Source organism: Gossypium arboreum, chromosome 13 (assembly GCF_025698485.1).
Source record: "Gossypium arboreum isolate Shixiya-1 chromosome 13, ASM2569848v2, whole genome shotgun sequence".
Taxonomy (NCBI): Eukaryota; Viridiplantae; Streptophyta; class Magnoliopsida; order Malvales; family Malvaceae; genus Gossypium; species Gossypium arboreum.
The window spans coordinates 119,133,344-119,158,127 of NC_069082.1; the positions used below are offsets into that span (position 1 = coordinate 119,133,344).

The 24,784-nt window shown below is 33.8% G+C and overlaps 1 non-coding gene and 1 pseudogene across 1 annotated transcript; one reads left to right on the forward strand and one right to left on the reverse strand.

Annotated features, from left to right (window-relative positions):
- Positions 1 to 466: 466 nt before the first annotated feature.
- LOC108471817 (amino acid transporter AVT6E-like) lies at positions 467 to 18,875 on the reverse strand (annotated as a pseudogene).
- Positions 7,665 to 7,771, forward strand: LOC128287274 (small nucleolar RNA R71). Its single transcript, XR_008277970.1, has one exon. It is a non-coding gene; the product is annotated as a small nucleolar RNA R71 (small nucleolar RNA).
- Positions 18,876 to 24,784: the final 5,909 nt, after the last annotated feature.

The window sequence follows — 24,784 nt, forward strand, 5'->3', positions numbered from 1 at the left end:
AAAATTTAGGAATGTAATTAAATGTTAATTAAACATTAAAAACATAAAAGGAAAAACATCTTGAAAGAAACATAAATGTTAGGGAAGACAATGTTTACCTTGATTGAATTGGAAATGTTTTCTTGAGGGTTTATTTAGAGATGCTTGGGATTGATCTCTAATAATGTCGAGAGACTTGCCTACTCATTGCATTTGAAGAACTGAAGTCATTTCAGTCGACAAAACAATCAAATGAGTTCTAAAAATAAACAACATTTAATGATTGGTATAATATTAATTATATTTGCTAATAACAGGTGGGAATAAACAAATAAAATGATAAAAAAATAGCCAGCAATTTGGTATAACATTAACAGGAGAAATAGGACCAAGCTCAATACCATTAAAAGACAGTAAGTTACATTGTATACATATTATCATTGCAATTTGGTATAAATATTCCGATTATCCCAAAGAATGCTAACTATCACACCAAGATTAACATTAACCACGACAAAAATTTTCTACTCTGCTCAAGCTCATGCTCTCTTCTTGTCGACTTATCCTCAATGCAATTAGAGCAGGAATGTAAAACCTAAGGAAACAACTGTTGTTGCTCCAGTAAATTTGAAAGCTGTCCATATATTTGGGATCATAGTAGATACAATATATATAAGCACTAACAATATTACTGTTAATGCCAAAGACCTTTTTTTACTCTTCGTGAGAGGAGCTAATCCCTCAAACACCAAGTTATCCACAATTTGCCGTAGGGAAAAGTGAATAACAGGGAAAACCAGAACCAAATGAAGAGCAATTATAATTCAAAGCAGTGCTAAAACGAATTCCCAGATTCCTATCAAAATTGGTCAAAACATCACCTTCAGTGTTCTTTCTGAAGAGCAAATACCCTGATATTGCTGTTCAGGCATAGACCACAACACAAAGAGCAGTTGTGATCCTCCCCACCTGATTCATCTTTTGAGGAGATCGCCCTTCGAGCTCATTGTATATAGGTTGAACATTGAAATGGCAAACATATGCATTACTCATAATAGGGATAACTACTAGTAAATCCAAAATTTCCATTTTCGAACCCAAATCTGGGCTCATCCTTGGAGCCTCTATCTTCCCTTCAATAAGCTTAATGAATGCAACAGCAAAGCAAACCACAACGAAAACAACAGCGAGAGCTACCGAAGCAGCCGAAGTCATGCTCAATGAATCAATCCTATCTAACACGCAAAGTGGAGCAAGAAAAACAAACATAACAACCAAAACAAATAACTTCCTATGATCCCAAAAACCATGTCCTAACCACTGATCGAGAACCCCAATATGACGAACCGAACCAGACATAACATCACCCATAATAATCAAATAAACTATTAGGACACCTGCATTGTTGACAATTATGCAAATCTCAGACAAAACCCTAGCAGTTCTCCCCATTGCAATTTGCACAACTTCTCCATAAGATTTAGCTTTACAAGAAACCGCAAACCTAATCAACATCTCGACAGTAATTTCAGACAAAATCCCAATCAGGATTATCTAAAAAATCCCTAAAACAAGCCCCAGAACCTTCATAGTAGCAGGTAAAGCCATGATTCCAGCACCAATAATTGTGGTGGTTAAGTTAAAAACAGCACCAGAAACACCAAACCCAGTATTGGGTTTACTTAAAACAAGGGTATAATCATCGAGATCAAACCCATTTCAAACCATTTCAAACAAAAAAAAAAGGTAAGTAATATAGTAACTACACATTAATCTGAAGGGGACTCAAAAACTAACCATTTCAAACCCATGAAGCATATGACCGTCGACGAGAGGAAAAGGAAAATAGTTAGGGATTTCGGGGATGGGGGAACAGATTAAGGGAAAAAAAAAGGGGACTTGGGGAAAATGTTAGGGATTTCGGGTTTGGGGAATTAGGGGATGATTTGGGGAAAAAGAAAGAGCTGTTTTTTGTTTTAGGGATTTAGGGAAGGAAGAGACGAAATGGGGGAAAATGACTTAGAAAAAAATGAAAATGATTTCGGGTAAAGGGCATAAACCTTAGGAGAGAAAAAACGACGCCGTTTCAAATAAGGAAATTTTGTGGCGTTTTCAGCAACGCACCGGTAATGAGACCTTTTGCGGCGTTTTCAGCAAGGCGCCACTAACGCCTCTTTTATCTACAGTACAAAACGACGCCGTTCTAATACGAGTTGTGGCGTTTATTATAGAAACGCCGCTAAAGCCACTACTATTCAGAGGAAACGACGCCGTTTTACTGTAATGTATGATAAAATTTTATGGCGTTTTCTAAAAAAAGCCGCTATTTCCGATCTTTAGCGGCGTTTTATGTATAAACGCCGCTAATACCTTAATATTTTATAAAATTGATCGAAATTTAAAACTATATATTTAGAATTTCTTTTAAATTATATCTAAATAATGTTCTTGTGATGAATGTTAGTGTAGTACAAAATATATAGTTCATATATTTATATTAGGTTTAGTACAAATTGCAAGAATCTCATAAAATTCTAAATATTGGTTCAATCTTCAATAATATACCTTAAACTTTAAACCTCAAACCATAAACTTGCACTCTAAACCCTAACTATAGTTGAATCTTTAATTTTGATTTAATACACATTTTAAAATATATATTATGTATGCATATAAATTAATTAAATAAAAACATGATGCTATTTATTATATCAATAACGTAAATATTTTACAAGATCTAGATCAAATTACGTTCATGTACACAATTGCACACTAAACCACTTTTCATATATATATATTTATATATATTTTAAAATAATAATTTATATATATTTATCTTATATACATTTATCTTCTAAATTAAAATCCAAAATTATACTCTAAATTTAAAACCCTAAACTTGAGACTCTAAACCCTAAACCTTAGACCACAAATATAAAACCCGGCCCAGAACCCCAAATTTTAAACCCCAAAACCATTGGTAACCCCTAAACCAACCATAACTCCTAGACCATAAAGCCCAAACTATAAAGTACTTTAAAAACTGTTAACCCTAAACCATAATCGTAAACATATTTTTGGGAATTCGTGTGGCCAATGTTAGTGTAGTACAAATTAAAACACATATATATGTTTATATTCTTATTTTAAATAATATGAGTATATACAAAATAGCATGAATCTTAGTAAAATCCAAATGTTCTTCAGTTAATTTCTAGCTAATACTATCATTTCCTTAAACCCTTAACCTAAACTTAATTTTTAACATTTTTATTTGAGACATTCTATTTAATCTAAATATATTTAAACAAAAAAAGATAAAAATACACAATAGCATTATTATTTATACAAAGTTACATAACTTTAATAAAACAATTTCTCTATTGGAACACTCTAGTTATAATGTCCACTCAGAAGATATTTCTATGTTATATAAGCTTGGAAATTATACATAGTTCAACAAATGCTAATTCCACATTCAAAATCACCCTTTCTTAATAGCATCCTGTAAGAATCGAAAGGAAATTATCTCTTAAGAAGTTAATAATTGTCCCATTGTAAACTTCAACCCTAACCTTTAAACCCTAAATCATAATCCCTAAACCCATAATTCATCATAAACCTTCAAATACTAGTTAACTCCTAAACCGTATATCTTAAACCATAGTTAACTCATAAACCTGCTTAAACCCTAAACCATATATCTTAAACCATAAACCTTAAACTATAATGATAATTAATTTAATATTTTAAATTCAATACTATCTCTTTTACGATTATATAAGAAAATATTTAATATATTGTATAACCATAAATTTTAATAATTATTATTTTAGGGGTTATAGATTAGTGTTTATGATTTTTTGGGGGTTTAGGGGTTATATGACTTTTAGCGGCGTTTTACCAAAAGCGCCGCTAATGCTCTGGTTTTTAGCGGCGTTTTACCAAAAGCGTCGCTAATGCTCTGGTTTTTAGCGGCGTTTTACCAAAAGTGCCGTTAATAGTCTGTTTTTAGCGGCGTTTTAGTAAAAAAACGCCGCTATTGCTCTGTTTTTAGCGGCGTAAAAAAACGCCGCTATTGCTTTGTATTTTAAAATTTTTGCGATGTTTTTTGGTAAAACGCCGCTAGAGCCCTATTTTCCTGTAGTGGGTCTTTGATTTCCTTGGCCTCCCCACGAGAAATTGGATGGTCCCTCCGACCTGCAGTGTAAGTGTTACTAAGTGGATTGTTTTGATGTCGAGGATTATTACCCATGTAGTTTAGTTGCTCATTATCCATGTTATGTGTAACACCCTAAACCCAGCCCAGACGTTATTGCCGGATCTGACGTGTCACCTTGAAGTTTTTAAGAAAACCCATGCCTCTTTCAACGTCCTTCTTAGTGTTTTACAAGATAGTCTTTGCTAAGTTAATAAAGTGAATGGAAGTCATGCACCGGTAGGTATCCAAATGAGGAGGTGAGCCATGATGGTTGCTTAAGTACCAAGCTCTTGGTTGGATCCAATCCTAGACATGCCTACAACCATTGCCACACTTTGGTGCGAGGTTAGGTTTTGGAAAAAAATCGAGTTGGAATTCATTTAAGTAGATATTTTTGATAAACCGATTAATTGTATCGTTGCGTTATTTTGAAAACAAGTGTCATTTTGAAAACGCGCCCTAAGTCTAACCTATTTTGGATTGTTATCAGTAAAATATAGAGTATAAAATAAAATAATCCCAGAAAAATAATTAAAATGGCCTTATTACAACCCAAAACCAAATAATAATAATGATTAAGATAAAACTTATAAAAAAACCGGTTACTTATTGCAAAGTTCGAAAGCGATCACCACGGCCGCTCTGAATCCCCTCCGACTCCAAGTCTCCACCTCAAGGCTCTCCTGCAAGGTTAAGGAAAGGGGTGAGTTTGGAAACTCAATGTGCAACAAGCCCTTTTCAGAGCCCAAACTAATATCAGCATACTGGGCCTAAGCCTTTCGTTTAATCTACATCGGGTCAAGCCTTTTCATAAATTATATCATCGGGTCAAGCCTTTATCAGAAACGGTATGGCCCATAGGCCCATTTCAATATCACATGAAAACCAATGAATGTATGCAAGCCCATTTGGGAGACTCTCAACCCACCATCCGCTACTCTCCACCCTTACCAACCAAGCTCTCCATGTGGGAATAACTCAACCCACCCAACCAAACTCTCCATTGGCAAGATAGCTGCCTTATCATATAACTGGAGGCCTAGCCTCTTTTGATAACTGGGGCAAAGCCCTTTTTGGTAAACTGGGGCAAAGCCCTTTTCGCACTTTCTCCATTTATATAAAACCCAACCCATGCATATAATGAGTATATCATAGCATATCATGTGCATCTCATAACATATCATGTGCATATCATGTATAATAATATCTCATGCATCATATTTATAATTAAACCCTAGGGGGTATAATGGTCATTTTTACCTAAGGGCAAAATAGTCATTTTTCATATTATAAGGGTAATTTTGTAATTTTACCAAATATCAGGGTTTTCCATGTTCATTAACAATTATCAATATTTTCGAGTGTTTAAATAATGATCTTTAACCCACTTTATCAAATTCGGGCTTTTGGGCCCAAAACCCCTAATAGGCCCTACGAATGTCGATTTAGCCCACTAAGCCCACCTAACCCAAATTTTACAACAGTACTAACTGTGTTAACATGCAACTTTTCCAAATTCCATTTTCTATCAATTTTACCCAAATGGGCCCGAAAGCCTATTGGGTCCAATTCTAGCCCATTGAGGCCCAACTTACCATCGTGCACAAAATTGCGCTCTTACCTGTTCCATCGATCCAAATACCGATCTTATCGTATTTATTGCATCTATAACCAAACGCAAATTCACAAGTTCCCGAAATGCCCGAATTTTAGCATTTCGACTTTTCAGCGAATATTAATCTAAGCTAATACGAGGGTTATTACACACCTGTTTTGTGACGTTTGCTAACAAAGTCTCCCATGACAACCTACAATTAATCACCACCATTCTTAGTTTACAATTCATGCTTATCAAACCCAAAATCCACCTTACCATTGTCGGCCAAAGAACCCCTAATAACCATAGATCACTTACCTTCACAAGGTCCGATGATTCGGTCCAAGTTTATCCAAACCGATACTCCAAGCCTTGCTGCTCCTCCAAAGTTGTCATTTCACTACACAAACCATAAAAGTTGAATGAAAAGGCCCAGTGAGGCCTATACCTCAAATCAATAACTTTCCTAAACTATAGGGGGTTTCGGCTTTTCTTAACATTTACACTACTGAATCGATTTGAAAAACGAGTACTTACCACAGTCTTCCCTTCTGCACTGTTTAGACCCAAAGTAGACTTAGCCCTCAACCACCTAGCAGCCTTCGAATCCTAGAGGTCTACAGGTTCAGCTATGCCCCTAGAATTACAGTATTTCGGCTTTTAGGACCAAGAAAAAGAAATGGTGTGGTGGCTTTGTATTGGTGTTTCCGTCGGGGAATTTTAGAGTTTAGCGGATGAAGGGATCGGTCACAACAAATGAAGAGAAAAGAAGGATGCCGGTCTAAATGAAATCGGTACAACCAACTTCAAAAGTTTCGGCTCTTGTGGATATTCGACAAGGGTGATGAAACGAAAGGGAGTAGTAGTTTGGTTTTGCCAAAAGAAAAGAAAGAAAAATGGATGAAAGGTGTGGTGATTTCGGCTAGAGAAGAAAAGGAAGAAAAAAAATAACCCTATGATGTTTAAACAAAAGAAAACGGCACAATTAAAGCCCTTAATGCCGAAATTCTAACCTAAAACCCCTAAGCCGATTTCTCCTCCCTAAATTCCCACTATTCGTCCAACACTAAGCCTTCATTCAAATCCCCAAAATCTCTCCCCTTATCACTCATAAATTCATGCATTTGATTGATTCAAACTCTCTCCAACAGAGTTCCATTCGACTTCAAACTCCTGCATGCTCAAGATATAAAAGTAACAACACAATTGCCAGCTTAGTGAATCAAACCTTGGCCTTCCCCCAACCACATACACGCCACTTTTTTTTAGCTCCTTAGTGGCGTCACTTAACCACTTTGCCAGGGGCTCTCTTGTGTTACATTTTGCCCACATCTTTTAATAAGGCCACCTATCCAATGCCCCTAACTCCTTAAGTCCAAAATTTAAAAATTCTACCGGGTTTTGGCCAACACATAGGCCTTCCATAGGCCCATTTACACACTCTAATTATGAATTTCACAACCAAATACCAAATTTTTAAAAAAAATTTACCAAAGTCTCTAAAATTACAAAAATCCTGAAAATTAGGGTGTTACATTATGGCCATAAGGTTGGTATTCTGAATGGCTTGTTCCACTGCTACTTGCTTCTCACTGCATTACTGGGTGAACTTGTGAAGAACTAAGAAAACCATCAATCTTTTTATTCAAGAGTTCTACCTGATTTGACAGCATGGTGACCGAATCGACGTTATAAACACCGGCTATTTTCGTTGGCTTTGTCCTCATGACTTGCCATTGATAGTTATTCAATGACATCTCCTCAATAAACTCATAGGCATCTTCAGATGTTTTATTATTGATGGTTCCGCTAGCAGCTGTGTCAACCATTTGCCGAGTCAAAGGATTCAGACCATTGTGGAATGTTTGAACTTAGAGCCAAAGCGGTAACCCATGGTGAGGGCACCTTCTCAGTAAGTCCTTGTATCTCTCCCATACATCATAGAGGGTTTCTAAATCCATCTGCATAAAAGAAGAGATATCATTACGTAATTTAGCCATTTTAGCCGGCGGAAAATATTTTAGTAAGAATTTTTCTATCATTTGTTCCCAAGTAGTAATTAACCCTCGTGGTAACGAGTTCAACCACTGATTAGCTTTGTTCCTTAATGAAAAAGGGAATAACCGAAGACGAATGGCATCATCAGAAACACCATTGATTTTAAATGTATCGCAGAATTCTAGGAAGTTTGCTAAGTGAGCATTGGGATCCTCATCCTGCAAACCATCAGTATCATTTGAATAGTGTTAGGTTTTAGTTCAAAAGTATTTGCAGCTACAGCATGTCTAACTATGCTCAATTCAGTTCCTGTTAAAGAAGGTTTAGCATAATCATACATAGTGCGTGTAGCAGGATTTTGATTAGCTGCAATTGCAGGAGGTAGCTGATTGTCTTAGTTTTCAGCCATTTCGTCGGTTGGGGGTTGAGTATCATCTTCTTGCTCGTTCTCTGTGTATCGTAAGCTTCACCTTATTTCTCTTTAATTTCTGCGAACTGTACAATCGATTCTTCATCAAAAAGTAGTTGTCCTGACGGGTTTCTTCTAGTCATAAACTCACTACAGAAAAATAGGGCTTTAGTGGCGTTTTTAGAAAACACCGCTAAAAAACAGAGCAATAGCCGCGTTTTAACATAAAACGCCGCTAAAAACAGAGCAATAGCGGCATTTTCGATAAAACGCCTCTAAAAAAAAGAGCTTTAGCGGCGTTTGTGTTTAAAACGCCGCTAAAAGTCATATAACCCCAAAACCTTAAACCCTCAAAAAATCATAAACACTAATCTATAACCCTTAAAACACTTAATCCATAAACCCTAAAAAACTCTAAACACTAAATTATAACTGCTAAAAACCTAAACCCCAAAAAACATCATATGGATGTTGATGTGTATATACATAGATATTAATGTAAAAGCTTATGTTCATAATAAATTATGGAAGCAACACTTAATATTGATTAAATTTATTTTTAGGTTTAGGGTTTAATATTTAAGGTTTAAGGTCTATGGTTTAGGGTTTTATGGTTTAAGGTTTAATGGCCATGGGTATATAGTATGTTAATCTCAAGTGAATCATATTCAATAATTAAATCCTAAACCCTATAATTAATATATATTTAGGGGCATAAGTAGGGAGTTGAAAGGGACTCTGCTCCTCTAAAAATGAAAAATTTTCCATTTCGGTTTTTTGAAATTTTTAAAAATTTTAAAGGTAAAATTGGACTTCATATATCCCTTTGAATAGTGGAAAATTTTTGATTTAATCATTTCAAAATTATAAAAATATATGCTAAACTTTAATCGTTTAAAGTTTAGATGATAGGGGGTAAGGGTTAGAGGTTAAGGGGTAGAAGTTTAGGGTTTAGGTTTATATGGCTTAGGGTTTAGGGGTTAAGAGTTATGGGTTTACGAGTTATAGGGTTTAGGATTTAGGATTTAAGATTTAGGATTTAGGTGTTATGGGTTTTAGGGTTAAACGGACATGGGTTAGGGGTTATGGATTTAGGGTTTATGGGTTAAGAGTTAGGGGTTTACGGGTTATGTGGTTTAGGGTTTAGTATTTAGGTGTTATGGGTTTTAGGGTTAAGGGGACATATGTTAGGGGTTAAGGGTTAGGGGTTAGGGGTTTAGGGTTTAGGGTAATTAGTGTGAAAAATATATGTTAAAAATTTGAAATACTATTATTTAAAATAATTTTAAAGTTTTTTGGGTATATGACTGATTTTTTAATCTATATATTAAATAATTTCAAATTTTAAAGAATTAAAATTTTAAAAATTTTCAAGATTTCAAATTTTATCTAATTCTTTTAAATATTAGTTAAATTTTAAAAATTATTTATTTAAATAAAAATTAAAATACTATTATTTAAAATAATTTTAAAGTTTTTGAGTATATAAGTGATTGTTTTTAATTTATATTGTTTTTAATTTAAAAGGTATTAGCGGCGTTTATTTAGAAAACGCCACAAAAGGTTTGCAAATAGAAAATGCCGCAAAATATCATTATGTTTTAAACAAAACGACACTGTTTTATTGGATTTGTTAGTGGCGTTTTGTGTAAAACGCCGCAATAGGTGCGTTTTTAGAGGCACTAGGGTATAAACGCCGCTAAAGGTGATTCCGTTTAAAACAAAACGGCAACGTCTTGTTGGATTATTAGTGGCGTTTTAGGAAAAAACGCCTCAATTGGTGCATTTTTAGCGGCGCTAGGGTATAAACGCCGCTAAAGGTGATTTCAGTTAAAACAAAAACGGTGATGTTTTGTTGGATTATTAGTGGCGTTTTGAGGTTAAACGCCGCAATAGGTGCGTTTTTAGCGATGCTAGGTTAAAAACGCTACTAAAGGTGATTTGGTTTAAAACAAAACGGTGATGTTTTGTTGGATTATTAGTGGCATTTTGAGTTAAAACGCCGCAATAGGTGCGTTTTTAGAGGCGCTAGGGTATAAACGCCGCTAATGTTAAATTATTTTGTTCAAAACTTCGTCGTTTAGCAGTCTTATTTTTTACCCACACCTGATACACTTAACATTTTCCCCGTTTTTCCCCAGTTCTATTTCCCCCTTTTTCCTCATCCTAAATCCCTAAAGTATTATCACCCATTCTCGAATTCCCCAAATCCCAAATCCCCCTTTTTCGACATCTCAAACCCCTAACCATTTTTCCCTAATTTGAAATCCCCAAGATTCACCCCTTCCACCGACTTTCCAGTTAATACCCCATAATCCCATCTATAGAAAATCGAATTAAGAAAGGCAAGGGTTTCAGAAGTTGTGTTTCAGGTTGAAGAAAACAGTTGAAGTTAAGTATTTACTGATATGTGTGTATTAGTATTAGTTTTTGTTATTGATTTAGCTATTTTTTGGTTGCCTTTGTTAATTTGTTTTGTCTTTTTACAGAGAAAGTCTCGCAGAGGCTGCAAGAGTTAGGGTAAAAACCAGATAGAATTCCATTACTATTGGATGACGGTAAGCTTCGATTTTTTGTGTGGTTTGATTGGGTTCTATTAATTTGCATTTACGTATAATGGTTTGATTGGGTTATATTAATTTGTGGTTTGATTGGCGTTTTACAGAGAAAAGTCTCGCAGAGGTTGCAAGAGTTAGGGTAAAATACCTAGATAGAATTCCATTACTGTTGGACGACGGAAAGCTTCGATTTTTTGTTGTTTGTAGTTCGAGATATGAAATTTACCTTTGGTAATAGTTGGTGGAATTAATCTTGGGAATTAACCATTTTATTCTGTTAAAATGTTAGTTGTAGATTGGGTCTCTCATCAGAATGATGTAATCTATTTAAGTGACAATTAGATTTTGTCGATATGTTATTTGTAATAAATTTATAAAAAGTTATTGTAAAAATCAAATGTAGTTTTAATTGAAGTGATAGTATTAAAATAATAAAATGTATGAATTCATGATTTTGTAATCAAACTGTTATGTATGACATAATTAAATGTGAAATTATATTTCTAGGAAGCATGGGTCTCGACCGATTAAAGTGGCAACATTTTTCGAACTATAATGAATTTGTAAATTGTAGTTGTTAGAAGACCTTAAAATTTCCTATTTTCTTGTAGTATTAAATGCAAATTTAGGGTTTATAATTGCACTAGGGAAGGGTGTCGTTCATTCAAATTTTTTTCACTTCATATGGGTAAGGTTGATTTTGATATCACTAGATGTAGTTTAATGTGTAGATTTCTTTAAGATTTTATTTTGGTTGACATTTTTTTATTTTTGAGTTTTGTTCAGTTTGTAAAATCCAAATTTATGAATATGTTTTGGTTATTTATAATTTTTAATTCTCTTATTTATCAATCTAACAAAGTTGTTTTTCTTGTTGTGGTGCTTACTTTGTCAAATGTTTGTCTAACAGTTGCCTCTGATATGTGATTCTGTAACAGGCATATGTTCAACAACTATAGTCGAGTAGAATAAAGCTAACTCAACTTGAACAAGAACTTTAGAGAGCACGATCTCAGGTTATTATTTTTTCTTTATTATATTGATTACGATTTATATATATATATATATATATATATATATATTTTTCTTTCGTTGTTCTATCTGTTTCAATCGACCCGACTTTGGACTTCTCATATATTTTCTTTTCTACCCTTGATCATTTTCATAACCAAGTTTTGCTTCTATGGGCTTTAAATTACAGAGCATTTTATGCAGAATTTGATTTTTTGTTTTTGTTTTTATATTTATTTAGCTAAATAAATAATTATGAAAATATTTCTTTTACATCGATAGATCTTTTATATTTCATTCATTTATATAATGCATGTAAAAGTTGGAATTAAGAAAACTGTTTTAAATATTTGTTTTATGTAAATCAACTTTTAGTCTTTCAATTCATATTAATATAGATAATATTTTGATGGTAAAAATATATAATATTTTAGATCGTTATGATAGAAATATAAACTAAATATAATTATATTGATAAATTTAATAGAAATTAATAAAAGGTTTAAAAGCGGATTAGTTATATTGTAATGTTTTAGTAATTGGGCGAAGATTAAATTGGTGAGATTTAATCGATTGGTTGTGTTAAAAATAATTTAAATATAAAATAAGTAATTTTAATATTAAATGAGTATTGAATATAAAAATATTAAATAAAGAATATTTTCTATTAAATAGTAGAAATTTTAGTATTAGTTATATTTTCTATTAATTTTTATTGGTTTTTAATGGAAGTCAATTTCGTACCCAAGGTATCAGTCGAAGTGTCCCATTCCGAAATTCAAAACAACTATAAATTTAAACAACTATAAATTTTCGTTGGTATTGGGCATACCAATGCTTAGCATAAATTTTGCCTGTATCTCCCAAAATACAACGTATTAACTGGTACAAAGAAACAATTTTCTAAGACCCCAAAAATAAAATCATTTAATATATGCCTTTGTTAATTAATGCTTCAGTAATCAATTTGATAGCAGTTTTTTTTTCCATCAAATTAACTCTTTCTTGTGTTATCTATTACAAATTAATTAAATAATATTATTTTCCTTGAATAATAAAATGCTCTTTCTTTTGTTATCTATTACAAATCAAACTGTTTTATGAAAAACTAATTTAAATTAAAGAAACAAAGAAAATTCAATACCTCCTAAGTAATTCCACTCTAAATATAATTTATTTATATTTTGAATAATAAAATGCTCTTTCTTTTCTCCCATCCCTCAAACCACTGCCAAATTGCAACACATTCCATTCCTTCTTACACTTCCATATATGTCTACTGTTTTAGTTTATTTATGTTAAATAATAATATTTAATTTATTTTTATATTCAATTAAAAATTATCACAAATAATTTGGATTAATTTATTTAAATATTATTTAATTAAAATAATTTTTAAAGGAAATAATATTTGTCTTAATGTTAAATATATATCATATAATAACTTACAAAACTTACAAAACTTACAAAACTTACATAATACATAAATATATATCATATCATAACTTACGTAACTTACAAAACTTACATAATACATAAATATATATCATATAATAACTTACAAAACTTACATAATACATACCTTATATAAATTTATATCATATCATATCTTATGTAACATACAAAACTTACTTAACTTACGTAATACATAAATATGCACTTGAAAATCCATAACTTACTTGAAGTAGTTTACATCCATTAGATACTTGATACTTGATATTTATTATCTATTTTAGTAACCGGAATTTATTGTCAACTTTAGACTTTAAGAACTACGAAATAGATAGGAGTTGGATGAATTTGTCAAGGGTAAGCAATGCCTATCGAAATGGAGTACAAACTTTTCTAAATTTTGCATTTCAAAATGCAAGCCAAGAATATGCTTTATTCGGGGGTATAAAAAATGGATTTTTCATGGAGAGTGTACATCTAGTGGAACTTCTTCAACGATTAATCCGACTTATCCTGATACTGCTTACCATTAGTATGTTAGACAAGATGACATGGAAGGTATGTTGCGGGATGCATTTAATATGCACAGTCATGGTGAGCAATCATTTCCACCTGACTTTATTGCATTCGATGATTGTAATAGTGGTGGAAATGTTTTTGGCGAAACGGGAACAAGTGCACCTAATGAGGAGCCAAATGAAGAAGCGGCGAAGTTCTACAATTTACTTAATGAAATGAACGAAGAACTTTACGAGGGATCAAAATATTCAAAATTGTTATTCTGTATTCGTCTATTTCACTTAAAATGTTTGGGAGGGTGGACTGGAAACTCTTTTATAATGCTGCTAGAGTTTCTGAGAGAGATGTTTCCATTTGCAAAAATCCCCCAGTCTTGTCAAGATATGAAGAGACTAATAAAAGATTTGGGCCTTGGGTATAATAAAATTCATAGCTGCCCAAATGACTGCATGTTGTACTGGGGTGATCAGAAAAACCAACAGTCTTGTCATGTTTACGGTAAGTCTCGTTGGATGGATAGGCATACAGAAGATGTGAATGCGGATGAAGGTGGGGCACAGTTAAGAAAGAAGTCAGTCAAGGTTTTGCGATATTTTCCCCTGATACCAAGACTTCAAAGGCTTTTCATGTCGTCAAAGACAGCCGATTCTATGAGGTGGCATAACGATCAACGAACTGATGATGGATTATTAAGACATCCTACGGATTCTTTAGCTTGGAAATCATTTGACAGTAAATTTCCAAGCTTTGCAAGCGATCCTCGGAATGTGAGGCTTGGGCTAGCAACTGACGGCTTTAATCCTTTTAAAATCATGAGTACTTAAATGCGATTGCTTGGCTTTGTAGTGCTTGTTCCTTACAATTTGCCTCCATGGATTTGCATGAAGCAATCTTCATTCATTTTATCAATGATTATCCCTGGAGAAAGGTCCCGGAAATGATATTGACATCTATTTGCAGCCACTTATTGAAGAGTTAAAACAGTTATGGTTAGGTGTTGAGACATATGATGTATTGAGAAAGGAGAACTTTAATTTACGGGCAGCTTTGTCGTGGACAATTAATGATTTCCCGGCTTATGCTAATTTATCGGGTTAAAGTACTAAAGGACGTTATGCTTGTCCTTATTGTGCTACGCAAACTTGTTCGAAGTGGTTGTATAATGGGAAGAAGTTCTTTTACATGGGCCATCGTCGGTGGTTAGATGGAAATCATAAATTTAAATTTCAGAGGACTCTATTTGACGGTACTGAAGAGTACAGAGGAGCTCCGGAGCAGACCATTGGATCTGAAATCTTGTTTATGTTAAAAGATATCAATTTTAGTTATGGGAAGATGAATCAACCACCTAACACGCAAACAAAGAGAAGATCGAGGGATGAATCTGATGATGAATCTGATGAAGAGGATGATCCTAATGAGGCAGACTTGTGGAAAAAAAAGAGTATTTTTTTTTAGTTGCCTTATTGGGAGCACAACATTTTACTCCACAATCTTGATGTCATGCATATTGAGAAGAATGTCTGCGAGAACATAATTGGGACAATTTTGAATGCCGATGGAAAATCAAAAGAAAATCTTCAGAGTCGACTTGATTTAGTTGACATGAGAATTCGGCATGATCTTCATCCTCAAGTACTTCCGAATGGGAAAATATCGGTTGCCACCTTCTATTTTTTCAATGTCAAAGGAAGAGAAAGAAGTGTTCTGCATGGTGTTGAAGGATATAAAGGTCCCAGATGCGTATGCGTCAAATATATCTCGATGTGTGAGTCTTAAAGATCGAATATTATATTCATTAAAATCACATGATTACCACATCTTGATGCAAGAGTTACTCCCAGTTGCTTTACGATGTTGTATGTCAAAAAATGTAGCGTCCTGTATAATTGAACTATCCAATATAATGAAAGCTATTTGTGGCAAAGTTTTGGATGTTGAAGAACTTGAGAAAGTATAGGATCGAGCCACTTTGACTTTATGCAATTTGGAGAAGATCTTTCCACCTTCCTTCTTCACTATTATAGTGCACTTGGTAATCCATCTCCCTCACGAAGCAATACTTGGTGGACTGGTTTTTTATCGATGGATGTATCCTATAGAAAGGTGCTGATTTATTTGTCAAGTATTCATTCATTCACATCTATACATTTAGTTACAGCTTTTGATAAATATTGTATATCGTGTTTAGGTTCCTAAGCAAATTGAAGTCTTATTGTCGCAATAAGCGTTATCCAGAAGGATCAATTGTTGAAGGCTACTTGGCAGAGGAGTGCATGACTTTTTGTTCTAGATATTTAGAAGATGTTGAAACACGATTGAATAGACCAAGTAGAAATGCTGAGATCAATGATCATAACTTAGCCGAAACTTATTTATTCCAAAGTTATGGAGAACCAATCGGAAAAGTTGAAATTGCAGAATTAGATGATATATTGTGTAAACAAGCACATCGATATGTACTTTTTCACCACGATTCAATTGAACCGTTATGCAAGTAAGTTCTAAAATTTCCTCACATATTCGTCATTTTGATTTGTTTATCTTCTAACCAATTAAACTTGTTTTTAACATAATGACTACAAACAAATTTTGAGATCTCGTGCACGCTCTCGAAGATTACAACATCGAGAGATTAATAAGTTTTTCACAGAATATTTTCATGAATGGTTAAGCCAAACGGTATGTAAATGAAGTTAATAAGTTACATATAATCTCGAAATTTAGTTAATCAAATAAGAATGTTTTTACATAATACATTTATAATTACTCAATTTACTTCTGATTCAATAGGTTTAGAGTGGGAGGGACGTCAATGATGAAATTAAATGGCTTTCCCAAGGTCCGAACAGAGTAATAAAAAGATATAGTGCCTTCCTCATCAATGAATACAGATTTCATACAAAATATCGCGAGAGAATGAGGAGAACTCAAAATTGTGGAATTGTTGTTAATTCTTCAATTACAAGTTATGCTAATGTTAGGGACAGTAATCTGGTTGAGGGTAATTTGGAGTATTACGGACTTCTTACTGACATTATTGAGTTGGATTATTATGGTAGGTGGAAAGTTGTCTTATTTCAGTGTGATTGGGCTGATGTTAATACTGCTCGCGGAATTAAAAAAGATCAATTTGGTTTTACAATGGTTAGTATCTCTCGCTTGATTCACACTGGACAAAAATTGATGGACGAGCCATATGTATTTTCTTCTCAAGTGAAACAAGTTTTTTATTCGAAAGGTCCAACTGATGAGGGTTGGTATGTTGTACTTCGGAACACCCCTAGAGACTTGTTTGACATGGGTAATGGAAGTAGAGATGACATCGTCGAAAGATCAGAAACATTACCTTTTCCAGAACAAAACTTAGATGAAAATAACTCTAGTACTAGTACACAACATCAATGGGTTCGACATGATGTGGATGGAGATATTTACGAATAATGATGTAGTAAGATTTTATGATTTTTTAATTATATGTAATATTATAAATTTAATCTTGGTAATGTTATATAATTTAACTATTTTATATGTACTATTATTATTGTAATTTGTTACTAAAACTTCAACTATTTTATGTGTATTGCAGGAAAAATGCGTAGAAGAAGATTACGAGATTTAAGTATTGTCCAGAATACTCTAAATTCGGAAGAAGCAAATAGTGAACAGCAGACAGTTGTTGGATCTTCGAATGTGCCGGAGACACTTGACGAGCCTGCAGAATTTCAAAGTAATGTTAAGTTCATTTTACATGTGTTGACTTTTATTATTGATTTATTTGTCAATTTTAATATAATAATAATATACCGTTTTGTAGCTGAAAGTGGTGGGACGCGCAGAGGTCGAGGACGTACGCTGCTTAAAGATTTATATGACTTAAATCCTGTCGAGGACGAAATGCCAATATGTTGCCCATCAACTACAAATCATGGCATCACATGCCTGATACTCACAAAAATCAAGCTCTCGATAATATTAAGGTAACAAAACGTGAATGTAATTTATAATACTTTGGTTTAAGTTTCATTTATATTTACATTCTAAACTTGTGTTTTTTTAGGAGAGATTTGCTTTAGAGGTCTCCAATGACTATATCAAGAAGGCATTGGGTAAAAAATAGAGAGACCATAAAAGCAGAAAGACATAAGCCTCGAGGAAAAATTGAGAAATGTCCCCCCGGGAATGCTGAGGTACCAATGTAAAGGTGCGGTTAGATTCTGGAATTCAAACTCTTATATATAGCGTTTACTATATGTGTAATCATAATTTCATTATGTAGGACCGTGAGCGAGTTGGAACAAGTAGCAGGCAAAAATAAAAATTCACATACACGGCAGGGTCAAGAAGTTTTGCTTCTGTAGCTGAGGCCGAGGTATTATGAATTTATTAATTCTTTCAAATATTAATGACTTTCTACTATTTAATAATATTTTTACTACTTTATTGTAGGAAGTCTCGTCTGGTCAAAAAGTCAGACGCCTTCAACTTTTTGAGATTACGCATAGGAAGAAAGATAGATCTCCTATGACATCCGAAGTTAGAGAAATTATGGTATATTTACTTAATAAAATTTGATTTATTATAAATATTTATAATGTTTAATTATAATGGTTTAATTCGTCATTAGTAGTTTTAAATAATGTTAAGTTAGGTTGCATGCCTTTTTATTATATATTTCGTTTCTAACACTTTAATTGATTTTTTAGGAGAAACTAAAGGGGAAGAAGGCGGAGTATGAAGCGATTGCTTCGACTGATAGTTCTATTAATCTTGAGAACATTGATAATAGAATTATCACTAAAGTTTTGGGTCTTGAAAGGTACGGTCGAGTTTGATTTCAAGGATCTGGTGTTACCCCGACCCAATATTTTGGATCCGGCTCCCAGCGATACATGCCTTCCGGAAGTCAAGCTCAAGCTGAAGTTTAGAGGTTAAGAGACCAGATAGCTTAGAGGCAAGCGAACACGGTTGAGCAAATTGCCGAGGTTCAAAGAAAATATGAAGAACTCCAGCAACAACTTAGAGTGGAGGCAGCAGCGAGGGAGGCAGAGGCAGCAGCGATGGTAGCAGAGCAGAGCAAAAAGTACAATGAGCTTCAGCTACAACTTCAGCAAATGATGCAGATGTTTCAGCAGTCGCAAAAGCCGCCATCTTAGACATTAGTTTTCTCCTTGTAAGAATGTTTTTAACATTGTCACATTTAACATTATTGTAAGAATATTACTTAATTTATTAATTATATCATAGATCTTTCGTTGAATTTGAAGTATCATTTAGATTTAATGTTTTTTATTGTATTTTTTATGCTACATTTGCTCTTTTTGGTTGGATTTCATTCTATATTTGCTGTTTTTGGTTGGATTTAACGCAGGAAGGGTTGAATATTGGTGAAAAATGTACATTTCAAATCTGTCAAAATTAGTGGCGTTTGTGAAAAAAGTGCCGCTAAAAAAGTCATGGCTTTTAACGACGCTTTCCCAAAAAATGTTGCTAAAGTCATGGCTTTTAGCAGCGCTTCCCCAACAAACGCCGCTAAAAGCCATGACTTTTAGCGGCGCTTTTCTCACAAACACCGCTAAAAGCTATGACTTTTAGCGGCGCTTTTCTCAAAAATGCTGCTAAAAGTCTTGATCTTTTGTGGCGTTTTTTTCAGATAAACGCCGTAAAATTTTGCGGCATTTCCTATAGCGGCGTTTTTTGCGGCGCTTGGAAAAATGCCGCTAAAGGCAAAAAAAAAACCCGCTAAAAGTCTGTTTTCTTGTAGTGACTATAAGAACCTGCCAAGAGAAGAAAAAAGTGAATAAATAATAATAATAATAATAGAATTAAATTAAATTGCAAGAAAAATAAATGGCTAAAGTAATAAAAATTGAGCGTTCCTAATATCTTAGTTCCCCAGCAACAGCGCCAAAAACTTGATCGCGTGATTTTGTGATAGGTTTTAAATATTTATAATTACTCGTTCTTGAACTAACTATTATCGCGATGTAGGCAACTGCAGCAGTATAGTTTTAGCAAGATCGGATTGTCGAACCCAAAGGAACTAAAAGTACTAGTAATGACTGTCTTTTTATTATCTAGCCTAAGAATAAATAGGTTTTGTTTTAATTAACTAATTATCTAAACTAAGAACTCACAAAGAAAAGAATTGGGGAATTGCTTTTGGGGAAAACCGATTGACTTAAGACAATACCTAAGGAAAAATCTACCTAGACCTTACTTGTTATTCTAGCTCCGAATCAGACTATTTATTCATTTAACTTGTTCCGTAGAGATCCCTAAGTTATGTTATTATCTCTATTCAAGACTAATAACTCCTAATCCCTAGATTGAATAATTGAGACTTTTCTCTAATTAACACTCTAGGGTTGCATTAACTCGATTTATGGATCCCCTTATTAGGTTTCACCCTAATCCGGCAAAATCTTGTCACCCTATGTTTAGGCGCGCAATCAACTCCACTTAATTATGACAAATGTACTCTTAGACAGGGTCTATTCCTCCTCTGAATAAAAACTTATCTTGAATCAGTATCATTGGATATCAAAACAAGAATTAAGAACAAGTTAAATATTTATCATACGATTCAGAAAATAATAACAAGATTCGTTTTAGGTTTCATTCCCCTTAGGTATTTAGGGGTTTTAGTTCATAACTAAATAAGAAAACATCTCAGAAGGATAAAGAATACAAAACATAAAGAAAACCCAAAACTCCTGAAGGGAAATTGAGGAGAGATCTTCGGTATTGATGATGAATCCGGCTTCTGAGATGGATCAATTGGCTTCCTTGTAGTAATTCCTTACTCCATATCCTTCGTGTCTTTTTCTTCCTCCTCTAGGGTGTATTTATAGGCTTTAGAATGCCTAAAAGCCCTCAAAATTAGCCTTTTCCAAATTGGAATCAACTTGGGCTCGGCAGGGACACGCTCGTGGCATGCGCCCGTGTTCGATTACTTTAGGACGTGTTCGAGCCTGCCAAATGGACACGGCCGTGTGGTCTGATAGTGTGAGGAGGTCCAGGCCCTGTTGATTTCGTACTTTGGCCCATTTTCTCCGTTTTTGGCCCGTTTCTCATTCCTTTCTCTCTCCTATGCTTTCCTAAGTATAAAACATGAAATTAAGGCATTAGGAGCATCGAATTCACCAATTCTAAGAAAAATCATCCATAAAATGTATTAAACATGGGGTAAAAAAATGTATAATTTACGGTTTATCAGTAGGACCACAGTCGATTAGAGCGACCCGTTCGACCCTAGGGAAAATCTTAGAAATATAGGCCCACATACCCAACTTGGCCTATCCCGTGTGGCTTACACGACCACGCTCACACCACCACACGATCGTGTCTTGCGCATGGACATGCCTTCGTCGATCATACGGTTGTGTCTCGCACACGGCTAGCCACACGGCCAGGCAGACGCCCGCGTGGCATTGATAGTAAGGTTTTTTGGCTTTCATCAAAACTTGGTTTTTCGTGTTTTGGGTACACACCTGTTACAGTTTTCATGCAAAACTAGCCCCAAGACCACCAACACCTAAAAACAGAAGCCCCAAAGCCCGATTAACAAACGATTCATGAAATCAACAAAACTAAATCGAGCAACGATCCATACTTACCACTGCAAAACGACTACATGCAAAGTTTAAACAGCCAAAGCAAAAACCACATATTCACCGCCTTTACCTACACAACTATTCATAGAATTCAGATTTTTATAGCAATCGTTATGCTAGTACAACGAAATAGAATTGAGAGGTTTACTGAAATCACGTGAATAACAGTAATGATGAACAAAGAAAATTGAAAGGATCAGAGAAACAAAGATTATGCCAGAAAGAGGAGGAACAAAAATAAAATTGATAGAAAAGTTGAAAAGGAGCAGAAACTGACGTCAATTTTAGAAAAAAAGGGGGGAAAACTAATTAAAATTTAAAAAGAAGAAAATAACAACAAAATCGCTTATTTTTCTCCCACTAACCCACTACTCACAACTCTCTCAGAATTTTAACTCAACTGAAATTCTATCAGGATTCCGGGCAAAGATTAACACCCTCGCTCACACAGGGATTCGAACACAAGACCTCTAACACAACAAACCCCCTTACCACTCAAACCATCATGCTCATTCTAATAGGGATTAACAGACAATTTTACACAAGCCCAAAGGGTAAGGCCAGGATTAGAAAAATAACAAAATTTGACAAAGTTGAGACTTGAACCCAAGACCTCACACACACACACCCAGAACACTTAACCACTGAAGCAAATACACATTTGTGCTAGAATTTACAGATACAGAAATAAATTTATTAGGGCGTTACAGTTAATCACTGCAGTTAATTTTTTCATTAACTGTACATAATTTTAATTGATATAATAAAAATTAAGCCCTCAATATTTACATGTTCTATGGATTAGGTCCTACTTCTTAAAAATAGCTAAAAATGTATAAGATTTTAAAAGATCTTTAAAAAGCTCAAAAGAATATATAAAAACTTTAGCTTCAATATATATATAAATAGGAAGAATGTGGAAACTTTGATCACAGTTTATTATTACATCAATAAAAAAATTGTACAATTAATAGAAAACATTAATTGATGATTAATTGTTCTTAGTTGCTCAATTTCAAATTTACAGATATTAAATTACTCTGTTTTTTCTTAAAAGGGATTTATTTTTTCAATATCGAAATTGAGAGGGACTAGAAATGTGTTTTTACCAAAAAATTTAGTTAAAAAACTAATCTTAGGAAAAATATCATATAATAAAGCGTCAAATAAAAAGAAGACTAACCAACACGCGACTATATGTCCATCCATAGTCAAATACAATAGTGGAACTACAGAAATTCCCCTTCATTCTGAATAAAGTATTTGTCGATTGAAGCAATTCCATATAATCTTGCCGTGTCCTCGTCTTCATCGATAGCAAGATTGCAATCCAAGACTGAATGAGTAGTAAGAAATTGAAGGATACAATTGATTATATCGAGAGTGTTAGAGTTGTGTGACCCAAATTTTAAGAGATTGCTTACAAGTCAAGTTAAACAAAATATATTTTCTTTCTAGAAGATTTAGTATTTATTAGAATATATTTAACATTTATTAGCATAATATATTTGACATTGATTAGAATTAGGTTTTCTGAACCTATAAATAGATGTAGCTGAAACTCCTCTTACATCATTCGAATTTGACATTAGTGAATTTTCTTCTCCTTTGACTGTGGTTTTTTCCTAAAAGGGTTTCTACATAAAATCTGTGTGTTCTATTTTTCTTTTTTCTTTGTGATCTTTCTACATTTCCATTATCGATGTTAAGATTTTAACAGGGAGCATTAGGATTCTTTTGCTACATTAAACAAAATCTAATTTGTCGTCCATATACAAAAAAGAGATGGAAAAATAATAATTATAATTCATTTTAATTATGTTAACTAAAATTTTCACTATTTATTTATAAATTATTTAATAGTTCATTATTTTACTAAATGATGAAGTTACTTGTTATAGTTAATTGATGGTGTATGAGACTTATGCACTATGATGCAACAAATATTAAACATAATATAATATTGTTATAATTAATAACAAAATATTAGACATAATAATATGCCATTATCCGTAATTTATTCTCTCTTATACATAAAAAGGTAGATGCATACTGCAAAGGTTGCCTTGTCGACTAAGAATGAAGGTTCTGAGTGTTATTCAAGCAATAAGAAGACCTATGGTTAATTGGAATGGTGGAGCCGACTAGGTTGGAAGAGTTGGCAGGGTTGCTAGGATTGGTTGGATCGATGGGGGTATTGGTTTGATGAGACAGAGATGTCATGTTGTCCATGCTCACCTAACCAATTGTTGATGATGTGGGATCAACAAGGAGACACGAAGGAGGAAATGATGGCATTGACGAAGGTCGGTTCATTCTGTCTAGATGGAGAGCCAGAGTGTAGAAAGAGTAAAGATGGTGGAGGTGGAAACTGGGAGTAAATTAGCAGTGTGTAGGTAAGTCCGTAAGTGTGCTGAAGAGTTGATCTTTTCTTTATCGTCTTGGGGATTATTTATAGGCGAGATCCTGTGTTGAGTAGTGTTAACATGATAGACCCTTTATTATGCCATTATTATGGGACACGTAGGGTGGCTGTCCTTGATGGGATGAGGATGTATGTGATGGAACTTATTTTTTGATTCCTTCTAATCTAAGGTATGTAATAGTTGAATCTATATGAGATTTGATTACTAAAAGGTTCACGTTCTTAACAAAAGATTGGATGCTTAGAGAATTGAATAGTAGCTACATTCTGGAGGGAAGGTGGTTGACTTCCTTGAATAGCTATCTCCTGCCTAACTAGGTGGTTGAGCCAGATGTGAGGCTTCTAGTGATTTCTCAATCTGTAGTGAGTAGAGTATGTTCCTCAAATAGTCTTTTGTGCTGCCACGTGTTGCCATTGGTAGAAGGTATAATAAGCCTAAAAATGAATTTGAATCATAATCTAAATTTAAAGCTTTGATGAGGTCACTACAAAACAACCAATATTTCATGATGCATCATTTTTTTTTCATATATGGCTATGTTTATGAACACCCAGGGGCGTAGCTAGGGGGGCTGGCATGGGCCCCGGAAAATAGTTTGCAGGAACCATCGTAAAAAATTCGCATTGTTTGCAGGAACCATCATTGTGACATCAAATATTTAGTTATGAAATGCGGCAAAAAGAAGAAAGATAATAAGTAGTGGAATTTATTGGGACATCTGGAGGCATCCACTTACAAAATCTGTAACATATGGACTTCTAGCGGGGTTTTATCAACTAAACAGCAGAATAACTTTGAACCATCAGCAGCAATTTTTATTGTGGGCGCCAAAAAATGTTAATATCTTTACAGCAGAAAATGTTAATATTCATGGAACTTCTTTATTAAAAACACCAATAAATATCTATGATATATTTTCTTTTCCTTATTTTTTCATTTTTAGTATTTTAATAATAATTTACCGTCAATAATTGTAGACACTCAATTTTGCCCGGGCCCAGAAATAAGTCCAAAAAAA